General features: G+C 44.4%; 1 protein-coding gene across 2 annotated transcripts in view; it reads right to left on the reverse strand.

Annotated features, from left to right (window-relative positions):
- Positions 1-3342, reverse strand: part of SNCAIP (synuclein alpha interacting protein) — a 136289-nt gene extending 132947 nt beyond the window's left edge. For both annotated transcript variants that reach the window (XM_089491679.1, XM_089491687.1), the window contains exon 1: positions 3239-3342. The gene's annotated coding sequence lies outside the window, so the exon portion shown is untranslated. The remainder of the gene's footprint in view (positions 1-3238) is intronic.
- Between the last annotated feature and the right edge of the window lie 6722 nt (positions 3343-10064).

Raw genomic sequence — 10064 nt, forward strand, 5'->3', positions numbered from 1 at the left:
AAAGTAGGAACTCATGTTCTTAGCTCATATACAGCACACATGATAGTCTACACATTTTTAGTAAAAACTACACAACTTACATTGGATAGATTTTTACATATAGAAAATCTGATGTCACAGTATACTTACCTTCCCAAATCAGGTATAAAGATGGAGTAGAAGATTATAATTGTACATTGATGGGAAGTATGAGGTAAATGAGGTTGGGAAATCTCCTGCCTCTCCCTCCCCCCATAATTTGGAAACTTGTGGAAGTCCCAGGTAGCATGGCCAATTAAGGTATTGTTGGAGTTATAGTGCAAAACATCCACAGGGCAAAATCTCCCCATAGTTCTGGTGTAGGTTTTTCATCATCAAAATTGTTCAGTGGTGAGCAAGGCTGGAACAATCCTGCTGCCATACAGCAGTTTGGCTCTACTTATGGTGGTTGTGGGGCTGTAGTGGCTTACCAAAGGCCACACACACTGAGCTACATAGCCAAATAGAGATCTGAATCTGGAATTCCCAACCATATGATTATAAAATAGAAACCAAGAATCATCGGACTGGAATGAATTTCTAAATCATATGGTCCAGCACTTTACTCTATGACATCTTTTTTCCAGAGCCAACAACTACTGAACATCATCCAGATAACTGTGTGCTACCAGCAGAAGGACAGAACAAAAGTAAGCATATCATATGAGTGATGCACCCAAGTAAGACAACTTGTTGGGGGCAATTATCTTACACATTGTAAACCGCTTAGGGGGTGCTTGTGTGCATTGATAAGAGATATACAAATGTACTTGCTATTGCTATATAACAACAGAGAAAAGCCCCTGTGGTTGCTGGTCAATCTTTGTAGTTCCAAAATAACAATAGTTTAAAGTTTGACCCTGAAAGTCAAGAAAAGTGTTTCCAAGTCATTCTGAATCAATATGGAATTTAGTTGTCTCCCTGTAGCTCACAGTTACTATCTTATACCCAAATTAGAATACTTCTCCTGACTTCATTATATTCCAGAAGAATGAGAAATACCCGCTCCATTATTTGACTACAATTCCCACCCTCCTGTGGCAGCATAGTCAATCACCATGCTTAAGGAATGATGGTAGTTATATTGCAGTACATCTAGAAGACAACAAGTTGGGGGAATCTGACCTAGATCTTTTGACATAGTCTTTGAATTCAACAGGGTGATAAAACTGTGTTAAGCGGCAACTAACCTATTCTAGGTGTCCTTGAGAATATGCCTGACATATATATCACACTCAATTTCTGGACTACATAAAATATGGCATAATGGTGTCAACCTCCTTTCTGACTCATCTGAGCATTCGCTACGATTCCTTCATGCATCTTGGGTTTTTACTCCAATGGAAACACTCCCATCAGCAAAAATATGCAGGCAATGTAGATAAGGAGCAACAACTGAAGTGGAATCCAGAAAGGAGCCCTTCTCTGGGATACAGTTGCAAACCTTTATTCAGTTACACGTAGAACACACTGAGTTTTAAGTGAATGTAACTGGGCACCAGATTAGAGGTGATGGTTTCTGTCAACATCTATTTTATTTATTTATTTATTTTACAAGTAGTCACAGGAGACCTATTTCCACTCCTCTTTTAAATTCTAAAATGTGTAAGCCGAATATAGGCAGCATTTGAAAGTATGTTTCCCAATAGATTTGTACTGGTTTCACATTCCGTGGAGACACAGCGCTGAAACAAATTTCACTATGGCACTTGAGAGATCTGACATCATATATGGTTATATGGTTAAAATACTAATAAAGCCATTCACAGCCAGTCCAAGTTTCATTTAGAAAGCACCCCGCTGGGCTGGCTCCTCCTTTGCTTTTTATTCCTCAGAAGCCTGGACCCCTTCTGGTTCTCTGATGGATACCTGTCAAGCCCCCGTCTGCTTACGTTTTTATTGCTCACTTGGAAAACCCAGCAAGCAGAAAACAACAGCAGGGCTATGGCATCTCCCCCTTGCCAGCTATTCTCAGGCAGGCAAAAAGAGAGAGAGAGAGAGGAAGAAACATGAGTAACGTTCAAGGCTTTTGCTCAAGTAACACTGGAAATTGTCAACAGGGTTTTATTTCTGAAGCCCCTTTCTCCACTCTGTCAGCAGAGAAGGACAGCCTTTCCTGTGGAAACTCAGGGTTGTGGTTATTATTATTGTTGTTATTATTGCCACTAATTTCCTCCCTCATTTTATGTTCAAAAGAGATGCAACCTGGCATTTTGACAACAGCCACTGTTAAAGGCTGACACTCTGTCCCTGCTCTCTTACCTTGCAGACCTGGAAAGAAAGGAAGAGAGGAGGAAAAGAGCACATGGAGAGGAAAAACTGAAGGGTTAAATAGAGAGAAGAAGAGAAGCATTCCAGGAGAGGCTGCAAGGACCCTCCAGAGGCTCTTGAGACAGGGCTCTTCAACAGAGAAGAGGCTTGGAAGATGTCACAGCCATTACATACATACAGTATTTACAGTACACACACACACAAGCATATGCATGGGAGGTGTGCAGAAGGGAGCACTCCCACCTGGGTTTTTCAAAACCAGCCTGAGACATGTCTCCAACCCCCCTCAAGCTCCCCTTTCCCCCCAAAGTGTGGAGCCTTTATTTCTTATAGCAGCCAAGGAGGTAGCAGTTTCGGACTCTTTCTTTCACAGGAGGCGACTGAGCCTTCTCTGCCCTGCCATTGCATATGGACTCTATAGGGGAAGACACATTGTGTGTGTATGTGTGTGTCTTTCTTTCACACAAACACACCCACCCCAACACACCCACCCACCCCACTTCTCCTCTCCCCTTCCCTTATCTGCTAGGCTTTCCCGCCCTTTATGGGGTGCCAGTCCCATGCCAGGGGGGCTGCTTCTCCTCAAGAGCCTCGTGGCAAGAGACTGGGGCTGCACTGGAGGGTATCCCGGGTTGAGAGCGCTTTTCAGGAGCATGGCTCCAGGCTGGGGGCATTCTGGGCATGGTAGTTTGTTGTGGCACCAGAGCTTTCGTTCTCGCTCTGGTGCCACAAGAAACTACCATGCCCAGAATGCCCCCAGCCTGGAGCCATGCTCCTGAAAAGCGCTCTCAACCCGGGATATCCCTCCAGTGTGGATGCAACCAAAGAGACAAACCCAGGAGGCGAGAAAGAGGACCATCTTCTTGCCCAGAGCCCCACTTGTGGCTGCCTCCTGAGCTTGCCTTCTCTCTGGGGATGGAGTGGCCCCTCAGGTGGGAGTTGCACTCACCCTGCCTTCCTGCTGCTGCTGCTGCCGCCTCTGTCTGGCTCTCTCGCCTGGAAGGAGCGCCGGCTTCTTCTCCTCTGCTTGCGTCACAATGAAGCCGAGGCCATTCCCCGGGAATTCGGGGGGCTGCTGCTGAGGAAAGAGGATGGAGAAGGGGGGGGGGGGGCTGGCTGGCCACGTGACTTCAAAGGGAGGCCCTCCAGGAGGAGGGGACTAGTGTCAGGGGCCTCTCCTTGTGGGGCTGGAGGGCATGCTCCGCTTGGCGCCTGTGGGCTTCCCCACTCACTTCTGGGTCCTCCTGGTTTCGTCGTCCTGGAAGAGCTGCAACTGCAACCGCCCCCCTCTCTCCTCCCTCAGGGAGCCCCCTCCTCCGGCCACGCGGTCTTCTATCTTCACACTCCTCCGACTGGCTCCACTTCTTTTCCTTCCAGAACCATCCCCCCCAGACTCAGCCCCCCCTCCACACACGCAGCCTCCTCCTGCACTCTCTTTTTGTGCATCCACACTGTAGAAATAATCCGGTTCCATAGGAGAGTTGGAAGAGACCCGCAAGGGCCATCCAGTCCAACCCCATCCTGCCATGCAGGAACTCTGCATCCAAGCCCCCCCCCCCCGCTGCTGTGACAGATGGCCATCCAGCCCCTGTTTAAAGACCCTCCAAAGAAGGAGACTCTACCACAATCTCAGAGTTCATTCCACTGTGGAACAGCTCTCACTGTCAGGAGGTTCCTCCCAATGTCGAGGTGGAATCTCTTTTCTTGCAGTTTGCATTTCACGTTCTGTTTCTCTTCCACGCAGCTTTACTTTGGCATGCATTCCTTTGCTCTCCCTTCTTTTCTTCCTCTTCGTCTTCCTCACTCTCCTTTCTGTCGCCCTTTTTCCTCTGTCCATCCTGACTTGCCCAAAGTCACCCTTGGGATTCAAACCCTGGGAGTCAAAATCCAGCACTTAAGCCACAATGCCCCACTGACTCCCAGGTTTCTCATTGTGTCTTGTGTGCCTCCAAGTCATTTTTGATTTATGGTGACCTAAAATGGGGGCCTGTTACAGACAGCCAAAATAAAGCTGCTTCAAGTCACAGTGGAGGTATGGTGTTTCAATGATGCATGTGTCCTAAGAGTCCAGAAGCCACACCAAAGCCACGCTCCAGTCCTTAGGGCTGGAGCGTGGCTTTGGTGCGACTTCTGGACTCTTAGGATGCATGCATCATTGAAACACCATACCTCCACTGTGACTCGAAGCAGCTTTATTTTGGCTGTCTGTAGCAGGCCGGGGTTTTCTTGACAAGTTTCTTCAGAGGAAGTTCTCCACTGCCTTCCTCTGAGGCCAAGAGAGCGTAACTTGCCCAAAGTGGGTTTCATGGCCAAGCTGGGAATTGAACCCTGGTCTTCAGAGTCATTAGTCCAACATTCAAACCACTGTGCCATGCTGGTTCTCAAACCTTCTCATTCCCTCCCAAAAATCCCCCCCCCCCATTTCATGCTATGCTTCTCATTCTTGCCAATTTCCCCCTTTCCTGGTCCAGTCTATTGCATGTCCCTTCCTCCAACCCCACACAGGGCCTAAATGCATTTAAAATCCCCTACAAAATATGACATCTTTACTTGTCATCTCTGTTTCCATAATTCCAAAGAGCTGTGGGTTTCTGAGAGAAAGGAGCCTGAATTCTCTCTGATGGAGGGACAGGCAGCCTTGTGGGGGAAGAGGCAGGCCCTTGAAAGGGGAGACATACTCCAAAGCTAATTAGCAGGATCGAGCACAATTGCCTGTGTTTTAATTAAGGACGTTTTCCTCTTCCAAGAGTTAACAGCAGTGTCTAAAGCTGCCCTCAACTGTTCGGAAATGACTGTTTTGGCCAGTCTCCAAAATATCCTTCTGGCAGAAGGGTTCGCAATGTTGTGGCTTAGGATGCTTCCACATGGTATGATCCTTCAAGAGGGATTCGCTGTCAGCTGCGGAATGGCTCCAGATAGTGGCTGTCTTCATGGATGCAGTTAGTGTGGTGTCAGCAAAGATTGCTCTTGGGTGCTGCAGCCACTCATTTCAACAAGTTGCCATTTTCGCCCTTCTCCCATGCACTGCAGCAACCAAACACAAGTTGCTGGAAGCTCAGGAAAAACCAAATAAAACTCCAGCCTCTGCACAGCCTTTTAGTTTCCCCTTGGAGTCAGCCTAAGTTATTTTGCTGCCTGAGGCAGAGCAGCAAACAGTACCATTCACAACTCAAGCAAATAGTATGTAAAGCCTGTGTGTGTCTGTGTGTTGTGCCCCTTCAAGTTGTTTCCAACTTACGCCAACCCTATCATTCAGTTTTCTTGGCAATATTTCTTCAGAGGAGGTTTGCCATTGCCTTCCCCTGGAGCTGAGAGAGAGTGACTGGTCCAAGATCAGCCAGTGGGTTTCATGGCCCAGCCGAAATCGAACTCTGGTCTCCTGATCGACTGTTCAAACCACTATGCCACACTGGCTCCCTACCGTGTTATTTTTTGTCACATGTGGCAGAAAATGCTACAACCACTCTCTCCATAGCCTGTTGTAAAAGTACAATAATAGATAAGTAAATGAGTGTGCAGTTTGCTGCCCTTTTGTGACATCCAATATCTGCTGCCTGAGGCTATCGCCTCAATGGTAGGCCCTGCCCTGCTTCCTCTTTCTTATGGAAATGCTGTTGAAATGAACAGAACAGACTATTGCATTGATCTTGCTCCACTTTCCTGTGGCTTTTGTTCCACAGTCATGTGGGCAGTCAGGTCTGTGTACCTACAGTGTATTGATGCACCAGAGCATATTGTGGAAAAACCTATCACATAACATAAGCTGCAAAGCCCTGCTTATGAATGCTTCTAGCTGGAGCGGTATATGGCTCTGAAACAGCTTTGCTGATCTACATCCACAAAATGTCATTGGAAAACCCATGTGTCTGGGGAAAATGGAGTGATTTAATTAAACAGCTGAGGAGTGCAACTATTGGCATGGGGGCCCTCAGCTGTTCTCAGCACTAATCAGCTGGGCTGAGCAGAGGAGCACAGTGGGAATATATGGGAGGGAAGAGTGAAACCTACCTAGATTTGCACATTGAAATGTGTGTGAGACTGAGGCTGAATCCACATTGCAGAAATAATCCATTTTGGCGCCGCTTGAACTGCCATGGTGCCATGCTATGGAATTCTGGGCATGATAGTTTGTTGTGGCACCAGAGCGGATGTGGATACAGCCAGAGACAGGGAAAGAAACAGAGAGTTTACCTGCTTTTATGTTATGTGTTTGCTTGTATAACTGTCAAAGAGAGAAATAACCACTGACAGTTCTAGGCACAACCTATGTCAGCATGAGCCCACCCCTCCCTCCATTAATGTGGGTTTTGAAGGCATGCATTGGCTCATTAGAAATATAGGATCATAGAGCTGGAAGAGACCGTCCGGTCCAACCCATGCCATGCTTGAATATTCCACCTCAATATTAGGAAAAACTTCCTGGCAGTAAGAGCTGTTCTACAGTGGGCACTCTCCCTCCAACTGTGGTAGAGTCTCCTTCTTTGAGAGTTATTAAACAAAGATTGTTTGGCCATCTGTCAGGGGTGTTTTGATTGTCAGTTCCAGTATGGCAGGAGGTTGTACTGAAAGGCCCTTGAAATCTCTTCCCATTCTATGATTCTATATGCTTTCATGCACTACCACATGCACAATCCTGCTTATGCTGATGTCAGCTGGATACAACTCTTACTCATTGTCCAAAATAAGTCACTGACTTCTCATCCAACTCTATGATTCTATGATACTGTGAATACACAATCAAAGCACTTCCAACGGATGGCCATCCAGCCTCTTTTTTAAAACCTCCAAAGAAGGAGACCCCACCACACTCCAAGGGAGCATGTTCCACTGTCAAACAGCTCTTGCCATCAGGAAGTTCTTCCTAATGTTGAGCTGGAATTTATTTTCCTATAGTTTGAATCCATTGCTCTGTGTCCTAGCCTCTAGAGCAGCAGAAAACAAGCTGGCTCCATCTTCAATATGACACCTTTTCAAATCTTTAAACATGGCTGTCGTGTCACCTTTAAATATTTAAATATTTGAAAGGAAAAACTAATGGTGAACCAAAAGATCACAGCTCCTCCCAATATAGCTGGATTAAGTCATTGCAGCGGACTGATAAATGGCATGAAATAAGAGGGAGGAGGCAGAAAGTTCAGTGAACAAGAAAAAGACTGTAAGAGTCAAAAGGTCATAGGACAAAAACAAAATTTTATGAGGGGCTGGGGGAAACTCAGTGGGCAAAGGTTCTCCACTATGAAAAGTGGTGCCACCACAATTAGATGGTTTCTTTTTGCCACAGCATTTACTAACTCTTCCAAAAGCAACTGGTAATATGATCCAAATGGAACTGATTGTTCTCATAAAGTGTTCATGAGACTTCCCTTTCCAGGTTGGTTAGCGATGCCTAATCTCGGTGCAGCTGAATGGATCTTTCAAAACCAGGCAGCACTCACTGTCACAAATGTCAGCAACAAAACTTCCATAAGGAATGTGTGTTTGTGCCTGTGTGTCTCTGTGTGTGTATGCGGGGTGGGGTGTTTCAAGCATTTTAAAAAGTGCTTCATTCACCATGTAACTTGAACTACCCATAGAAAGGGGGAAACTGGCTCTAACATCCCTTAAGTTCGGAGAACATAAAGGGTTAATAAAACTTTTGGAAAATGTATTTGCTGTGCCAGATCTGATTGTAAATAAAAGGAGCTTATTTCCAGCTGCAATTAATGAGTAGATGAGGATGATACTGTTTTGTTTGCTTCTAAATAAATATTGATGCTTTTGTTTATTTAGTAGAGATTATCTAGTACATCACTAGTGACTGTTTTAATGAGGTATTTTAAGGTGAGGACAGTTAGAACAAATATATCGAGAGAAATCTCCCCCCCCCCCCCCATTCCTGCAATCCCATATCCTTCGCCATGTCACAGATGAAAACCAGACTAAGCAACATAAGAGCATGGCAAAGATGGCAAAAGTTATTAATGGGGAAACACACCATGAGACACTTTGCTTTTCCCTGAGCCCACTGGGAAGGCAAAATTCTGTCCCTTCCTATCCGATCCTCGCTGCTGAGTTAACTCAGTGCAAATTGCTTCTACAGTTTGAATGCAGTTTGAACAATGGAAGCAAGTTGGGGACAAAGTGGGAAAGTGGGAGGAAAGAGAAATATTTTAAAAACAAATGATCAAATGGAATGAGAGTAGATTAATCAGGACTATGCCTGTCAAACTGGAATAGTTGAAGGGTATGCCATCAATCCATGTCATTAGCATTAATGGCAGAACTCCTACTAATTTTGGTGGGTTCAATTTTGACCAGAACTGAAAAAAATAGTCTTCATATTGGGCCTGCTGGAAAGAAAAGAAAGAAAGAATGAAAGCTTAATATCGTGATCTAAGTACTGGGAGATCAAACAAATGTACTTAACTGAAGGATGGGAAGTCCTACCTCATAAGATGCAGTTCAGGCTGTTTGATAAAGGAGAATGGAGTGGGGCTAAAATAGTTGCTCATGCCTGAAGATATTAATATAAATTATTCTGTTACCTGTTCCATGTATGTGGGGTGCCTAATCCTACTTGGTCTTGTGGAGTTTGTAGAACCAATGAGAACCAAAGCAGAACAAGCAGTTTCCCAACTGTTTACTTATGGCCAAATCCAGCCAGTCCTTCAGTCAGGAGGTTTACAAATGTTTTGAACATAATGTCCAGTATCCTTGACTACAGGCCATGGTGTCTGAGGCTGATGGGAATTGAATTTCAAAATATTTGGAAGACACAAGTTGTGGAAGAATTTCCTGTCCCTTTCTCCAGAACAAAGAGGAAGACAATATTCCATAAGAAGTGTTAAGACTTATAGTTGGGTGTCAGAGGGGTATGTGCCATCCTATATGTCAAGAAACCAGACTTCCTCAATTCTGGGATTACAGAAGGAATCTACAGGGTCTTTTGCAAACTTTGTATCAGGAAGTTATGTCTGGATAGACTGATAAATGAAGAAAGAAAAATCAAATTATTATTTTCCATTTTTTTAGATGTACAATTTATAATTAACTATTGTACCAGGAAAATTATCATATCCTAGCTACCATTTATAAAATATGTATGGATTACAAACTTCCCAATTATTACCCAGGAAAGTTTCAGAAAATATAAGATATATATGCTAACAAATCAGAAACTGGCAAAGACTGTACAAGGTTTAATTTGAACAAGTGCTCACTAGGGCTTAGCCCTAGAAACATTTCCAGTCCCAGAGCACAGCCTAGAAATATGAATTAATAATAGAGAAGAGGATGGCTTTGATCGTGTGCCAAGTGCCTTGTTTTGTAACCAGAATGAAGCCCATATGAATGGGGAAGGAGTGTTCTAGGGCATGCATGCTTGAGCCTGGACACTTGTCTTTTTAAAAATTAAGAACTGGGACAGTATGTATTTTCAGTATTTTTTTATGGACAAATGATAACATGCTTCTAGGAGGTCTAACATTATTTTTTGTTGTACAATTAAGGCAATGTTTTTTAGATTCTTTAAACCAAACAAGAACAAGCCATGCTGCCTAGCATACACATATCAGATATGCAAGATGAAACATATTACTCAATATGAAAAGAACATGGTGTGTAATCATAGCCACTGCTGTTTACAGCAAATGATTATCACATCAATTCTTTTTCTGTTATGTAAAAAGCTGGGTGTAGTGAAGGTATATGTATTCATCTATTGAGCATTCCCTTGCTACCACAATATTCAGTCATGTAGTGTGAAAGTGACAGTATACAAGACCATGCTTCTATAT

This window comes from Sceloporus occidentalis, unplaced genomic scaffold (genome assembly GCF_023333645.1).
Source record: "Sceloporus occidentalis isolate IW3139 unplaced genomic scaffold, rSceOcc1.0.p SCAF_1, whole genome shotgun sequence".
Lineage (NCBI taxonomy): Eukaryota > Metazoa > Chordata > Lepidosauria > Squamata > Phrynosomatidae > Sceloporus > Sceloporus occidentalis.